Here is a 6,920-nt window from a genome sequence, read left to right on the forward strand (position 1 = left end):
ATGTAGGCAAGATTCAGAAACTTCCTTTTCAGATGATGCATGCTTCATGAAGATATTGGACTTGCTTTGATTTTGTCAATTCCTCTTTAGGACTCAGAAAAAACATGACTTTCTCTTCCCTGGTATAACTTAGTGTGTCTGCAGACATTCTGAAAGAACCGCATAGACACAAGGAGCCCACAGGGCAATGTCATATGACATTCTCTCTCCTCAAATTCCAGGAAAGAAATCACAGTTCCAGAACTGTCATTCCTACTATCTCAGTTTTTCCTATTCTAAATGCCAAAATTTTATGCCCTTTTATTAGTGGCTACAAAAGTTACTAATGAACAAAACCTCTCAATATTTCCTGGGGCAATGTAAATATTCAAGAGAAATAGATTAAGGAGGAATTACCACACTTACAAGAGATAAAGTCATCAAAAATCATATTCCCCTTATATTAATGATAGACACCATTTTATAACTTACCTTAGACTTTCTTCTCTTCCTCCTCCTCCTCTTCCTTCTTTCTTCTCCTTTTTCTTCCTCTTCTTTATATGTTCCTTCTTTGTGTGACTACCTTTTCTCACATCCTTCCTTCTGGATAATATGGTGTTTGCACAGGTAGGAGAGGTCAAAAGCATGTGATACTTGTAAGCCCTATTTCACATGTGGGAAACAGACACCTGCTAAACCAGAATACAACATTAGTTAAATGGCACATACAAGATAAAGGATACCAGAATTATTTTCTTAGACAATGAAAATGCCATTTGTTTGCTATTTTAAATTATGAAAAAGGGAGAGGAGAGGAGAGGAGAGAGAGAGAGAGAGAGAGAGAGAGAGAGAGAGAGAGAGAGAGAGAGAGAACACTATTGTAGTAGTCCATGAAGCTAAAATCAGGCTTTTAGAATACCATCCCCACCCTGCATACACGCAGCAGGTCTAAAGCTTTCATCTCTTCACATTTACTCAAATGCCTTCAGAATAAAAACAGACTGTGGTTTCCATAGAAACTGCTCAAGGTTTCAGGTGTTTCTTGGGGCATTTTTTTCCCATTAGCTCTTCAGAGAAGAAGGTATCCATTATGGCTTTTCATTAATACTATTCTCCCTCTTTGTTAGAGATTGGGTGCAGGAATCTTACATTCTCCTGGGTGGGCCTGCATTTCTGGCCTCCTGTCTTGCTGCCTTTCAATGTGGCTGAGAAACTGCACAGAGCCACTTTTGGAGGTTGGCACCCCCTGCCCACTTCTGGTGCCCACCATGCAGCTTTTCCTTCCCTTCTCATCAGCCAGGAAACTGGAATGTCACTTCCCTAGAGAGTCACATGAAACGCTTTCTTGTTCAGACTTTATATCATCCAACTGGGATGTTACCAATATAAGATGCTAAGGACAATTGCAGTGACCGTGGAGACCCAGTTCACACAGATAACAGCAAAAATGAGAAAAAGGGGTGTCATAGTGTGATGTTCGGTGCTGTCAGCTTGACGGAATCTAGAATCACCCAGAAGGTATGCTTGTGGGCATGCCTGGGGGGATTATCTTGGTTGATTTAACTGAGCTGGGAAGACCTGCTGTTTGTAGGTGGCATTTTTTTTCTTCCTGGCTGAGATACTGGACTATCTGAATGGAGGAAAGGAGCCTACACCATTGCTCTCCGTTCCTGACTGGATTGATGTGACGGCTGCTTCAAGCTCCTGCCTCCTGACTTCCCCATCCATGATGAACTGAACCCTTGAACTGTGAGCCAGTACAGCCCCCTTTTTCCCTTAAGTTGGTTTTGTTACTGTGTTTACTTAAAGCCACTGGAAAAGTAATTAAGACACCTGGCGTTAGTAATCACCTGTGTGTTGGGCTAGCATGTAAAAGATGAAGATGTGTTGTGCAATATTAGTTTAAGATGTGTTATATTTGTTTATGCTGTGGAACATTTATTTAATGATGGAAAGCTGTGTTGCATTCTTTTATGTTGCGTTTGTTTAACTCTGTAAAGCTGTGTTACTGTGCCTGTCTAAAACATCTCGTTCATCTAATAAAGAGCTGAACAGCCAATAGCTAGGCAGGAGAGAGAGATAGTCTTGGCTGCCAGGCAGAGGGACTAAATAGGAGAAATCTAAGGAAGAAAGCAAGGAGCAAGAAAAGAAGGAGAAGAGGACGCCAGGGGCCAACCACACAGCCACACAGCCACTCAGCCAGCCACAGAGAAAGAAGGGAAGAAAGATATATAGAATAAAGAAAGGTAAAAAGCCCGGAGCCAAAACACAGTTAAATGCAAATGGAATAATTTAAGTTAGCAAAGCTGGCTAGAAACCAGCCAAGATAAGGCTGGGAATTCATAAGTAAGAATAAGTCTCCCTATGTGTATCTGGGAGATGGGTGGCAGGCCCTCAAAGAGTAAAAAACAAACAAGCAACAACAACAACTACAAAGATGTAAGAGCACAAGTTCGAACCCAGCTTGGACTATATAGTGAATGCCAGGGCAGCTTTAGGCTACAACACAAAAGAGGATCTGAAAAAGCAATAAACTAGCAGGGAAAAAAAAATGTAATCTTTCACACAGACTCTAGGTAATGGATTCCCTAGAGGAGCGATGCGCTCCCCATAATATAGAGTGACAGATGAAACAGGAGGAAAACAATTCAACACATGGAGGCTCCAACTACTCACATGTATTCTCAAATGTCAGCCTTTCCTCTAAGCTATGTGCAAGCATAGAAAGCCCATGGCCCTCAACAGAGGTGTGACTGATAGAGAAACCATGACACAAAATAAAAGTTGTGACAGAAGCAAGGCACGAATTGGGGATTCCCCAAAGCACCCAGTTGAAAGGCAGCCATGGGATCTGAGGACCACAGCTCAGGAATTGCTCAGAAGGCTCCTTAACATTGTAAAGACAGTTTCCTCCTGTGATAAAAAGTGAGGCTCATAGTTACCACTTCACAGGCTGCTGTAAGGATCTGGTGATGGACAAATTACTCTCTTGCCAGTAGTCTCATTATGGCAGATTCTGTGGTGCCAAGACTGTGAAGGAACCCAACATTCCTGAGATCATGGAATCATCAAATAAAGAACCACGCCTCCTTCCAACCATGCCTCCACATCTACCCTGTATCAGTGGCAGATTCAAACTATTTCGCCATCTTGTTTTGTTTTGTTTCGTTTTGATGTCCACACATGTCTTGTGATTTCAGTGGTCACTAATTGCAAAGTATAATGTGTCCCTTGAGAAGGCATAGGGCTCCATGAGGTATGGAAAGTGACAATGAGAAACTGATTGATGGTGTGACAAAGACTGGTGTCAAGTCCACAGATTCCAATCTCAAACACTTGTGACTGGACACACAACCTTGAGCAAGATTTTCATTTTCTCATCTTCAAATGGAAATGCTGATGCTAACTACTGTAGAGACTTATTATCATGAGAAAAGTTGAAATTTGCAAAATGTTTATAAAGCCCAGAGAATGGTTAATCATTATAAATACTGGTGCTTATTAAGTAACAGCAAAAACAGACAACTTCATAGAAAAGCCACTTAAGATTGAAGTAAAGCCAGGTGCTCGTGGCATACACCTTCAATCCCAGCACTCAGGAGGCAGAGGCAGGTGGATCTCTATGAGTTCAAGGACAGCCTAGTCTACAGAGTGAGTCCCAGGACAGCCAAGACTACATAGAGAAACTCTGTCTCTAAAGACCAAAAGAAAACAACAAAAAAAGATTAATAACTGAAGAAAGTGGAGAAGATTCCAGAGAATAAGAACACAGTAAATAAGAATTTGAATATAATAAGGGTTGAGGAAGCATTAAGGAGATGATTATGTCCTAGAAATGTTAAACACTCATGAAGTCATCCTAATTAGTCTTATTAATAAAAGCCTGGAGTCAGATACTAGGGGTAAAGCTGAATGAAAGATCAGAGAAGCAAAGGAGCGGCCACAGTCACTTCTTATCTCTATGAACTCTCAGACTGAATAGGACATCCTGTCCCTACAAATCCTCAGCCTGAATGGAGGCGATCCTGTCTCCACCTCCCTAGAGCTAGAATTAAAGGCGTGAGCCTCCCATATGCTGGGATCAAAGGCATGATCCTCTCAAGCGCCGGATTTAAAGACCTGCTCCACCACTCCTAGCTCCAAGCTTTTCTTTAATTCCTTTCCACAAGTTGGAAACTTAGCTGGGTGGGATCTTGCCCTAAGGTCACCTCTCCATTTATTCCATTTCTTAATCCATTTTTCTCCTTGAACAAAGGATTTAGCTACGCGTGCGCGCACACACAGAGAGAGAGAGAGAGAGAGAGAGAGAGAGAGAGAGAGAGAGAGAGAGAGAGAGAGAGAGAGAGAGAGAGAGAGCGCCTAGGGTATCCCTCATGCAGGCATAAAATAGAGGCAGGGTAACTGACGTGTAAGATTGTAGCAGAAGGTGGCCCACTTTCCCATATGCCTGTGGTCTCACTGCCGCATTGTTGTCTCCGGCCTGGTCTCTGTGATAGACAGAGGAGATGCTGAGCGTAGGATGGAGTTATTAAAGCCTCGGCTGATGTCACACTCTCACTCACTTGCCTGTCCTCTGCATCTGTACTCACTCACTCTGGAGGAAAACAGCTGTCGTGTCCACACAGCCTTGGGAGAGGAGAAGTAGGGATGTTACAGTTTTGAAGACTTTGCCCAAACCTGGGGACAACTGAGAAGTCTTGCCTATAGATTGGAACCATGTCCCATGAACTTCAGATGACTGCAACCACATTTTAAAAGTGCCTGAAACCTCAGCAGTGACCCTTAGCCATCACAGCCCTGTTTGCACCTGGTACTCAGTCCACAGAAGTGAGTGCACAAGAGATATAGCGTTGTGAGTTCCTATGATTGGAGATTATTTTTATATGCAGTATAGATAACTAATACAAGGCTGAAGGAACTTCCAAGTGTCATATTGCAAATTTGATAGAATTACCTCTTCCTATGTAATGCCATTTTCTGTATTTTATATATTTAGTGCTTTTATTAATTTTGATAATGTCATATATACATACAATGCATTTTTGTCATATTCACCTCCCACTCCTTGAAGACCACTCCCACCCTATCCTCAATTCATGTCTTCTCTCTTTTGGTTGACTCTACAATTTTAAAATCCAAGAAGTTCAATTTGTGCAACCCATAAACTCATAAGTATGGGAGCATGTCCTGGATCCTGGAGCATCTACCTGGGCTATATTCTTAAAGAAAATTGATGCCCCCAACACACACATACACAAGCCATCAAATGTTAGTCATTCATGTCACTGCTTTCTATGTGTATACTATGTATATATTTGCTACTACTTCTACCAGATGAAACCCTTCTCAAGGCACTTAAAATAATTGTGTATTTACTATAGAGCAAATTATTCTAATTTAATTCTTACATGGTCTATGAAGATCTATATGATCTCTGCTTTATTAATTATCTCACTGTCACCCACCCTGATTTTTTTTTCTTTTTTAGACTCCATACATCTGCACTTATTTCTTTTAGGTCTGTGGAACACACTGAATGCATTTCTACCCTCAGGCTTTTGCATACAAGTCTGTACTGGTGGTCACACAGGCCATGTATGAACAGCAAGACGTGGTCTTCAAAATCGCATTTCCAGTCTCTCTATGCAAGGTGGAACCAGAGCTGATCCTGTAGTCTGGATGCAGAGGTCCTCTGGGGGCTCCCTTGTTAAAGGCTTGGGCTCCCTGGGTAATGTTGTTGGAAGACAATAAATACCCCAGTGAACGTTCTTTAGGTCATCACTAGCATGCCCTTGAAGTTGGTCTCTGCCTCCAGGCTCATACATTTGCCTGTTACCGCATCTGCCTTGATCTTTTATCTATGACAAATGTCCAAAGGAATGAAGCTGACTGCCTCGTCTTAGACTGAAACTTTCATAAGCAAGGGCCCCAAAAAAGCCATTTTTCTTTATATATTGGTTGTGTCAGGTATTTTGTTACAGTAATAGGAAGATGACTGATACAGAGGAGTTATCAATCTCCGAGAAAATTCTGTCTGCTTTTCTGAACGTGTCATCTCTGTTTAGAGCCTTGTTTAGGGAGTGTTGCTGAAGAAGAATACTGTTTTCTCTGAGCCACAACAACGGCTACAGAAGTTGTAATAGTAAAGCTAAGATGATGCCTCTTTGCTCATAAACTGTTATGAATTTTAACGTAAGGGATAGTTACTTCTAGCATCCACATTGGTGCTGTCACGCTCCATGAACCTGGTTCTCTGGGGCCCATTAAAATCTATTTTAAACAAGGTTTCCAGGTGTCTTCATGGTAGATGTCATGGCCCTCTTACATCTGTGGAACCCACATCTGATTTATATCTTCAGTTTTTATTAGGTACAGGGAGTAACTCTGTTCTCTGGTGCAAAATGGGTGATAAAAAGTATGATCTGGGCATTAGGGAAAGCGATGGGAGGTGTTTCAGACACTCCACAGTAAGACAATGTTCCTCTTGGAAAGTTTTGTGGTGCAGATGTAATTGAGATAACAAGCCCACAGATTCCTGCTTTGCTAACCTCAGCCATCCTTTCCCAAGGGACCTTCCTAGTAGTTGACTCATTTCTATGCATTCTCTTTTGCTATTATTAAACTAAAGTTAGTGTTCTGATGAAAATGATGATGATAATTCATGCTTTTTGACAATCCTTTGAGTTAGGACATTTAGGTTTAGGTGGCTAACCAAAGGATAATCTCTGTGGTCAAAATTTATTTGAACTAAATTTAGTGAGCTCCTATCAACAAATATGTATCGATTGAATATCCACTAAATGTTATTGGTGCGTAAGAGATTAATGTAGCTAGAGTTTTCCTGCCTGGCCCACAGTCAGGACAAATCTCTCTCACCCGCCAGTCCCACAGCTGCTCAGACCCAACCAAGTAAACACAGAGACTTATATTGCTTACAAACT

General features: G+C 41.6%; 1 long non-coding RNA gene across 1 annotated transcript; it reads left to right on the top strand.

Annotated features, from left to right (window-relative positions):
- Positions 1–1,618: 1,618 nt before the first annotated feature.
- LOC128105591 (uncharacterized) lies at positions 1,619–6,264 on the top strand. Its single transcript, XR_008216383.1, has 2 exons — positions 1,619–1,728; positions 5,468–6,264. It is a non-coding gene; the product is annotated as an uncharacterized LOC128105591 (long non-coding RNA).
- The last annotated feature ends 656 nt before the right edge of the window (positions 6,265–6,920 follow it).

The sequence above is a fragment of the Peromyscus californicus genome, unplaced genomic scaffold (genome assembly GCF_007827085.1).
Source record: "Peromyscus californicus insignis strain IS unplaced genomic scaffold, ASM782708v3 Scaffold_9__1_contigs__length_137607984, whole genome shotgun sequence".
Lineage (NCBI taxonomy): Eukaryota > Metazoa > Chordata > Mammalia > Rodentia > Cricetidae > Peromyscus > Peromyscus californicus.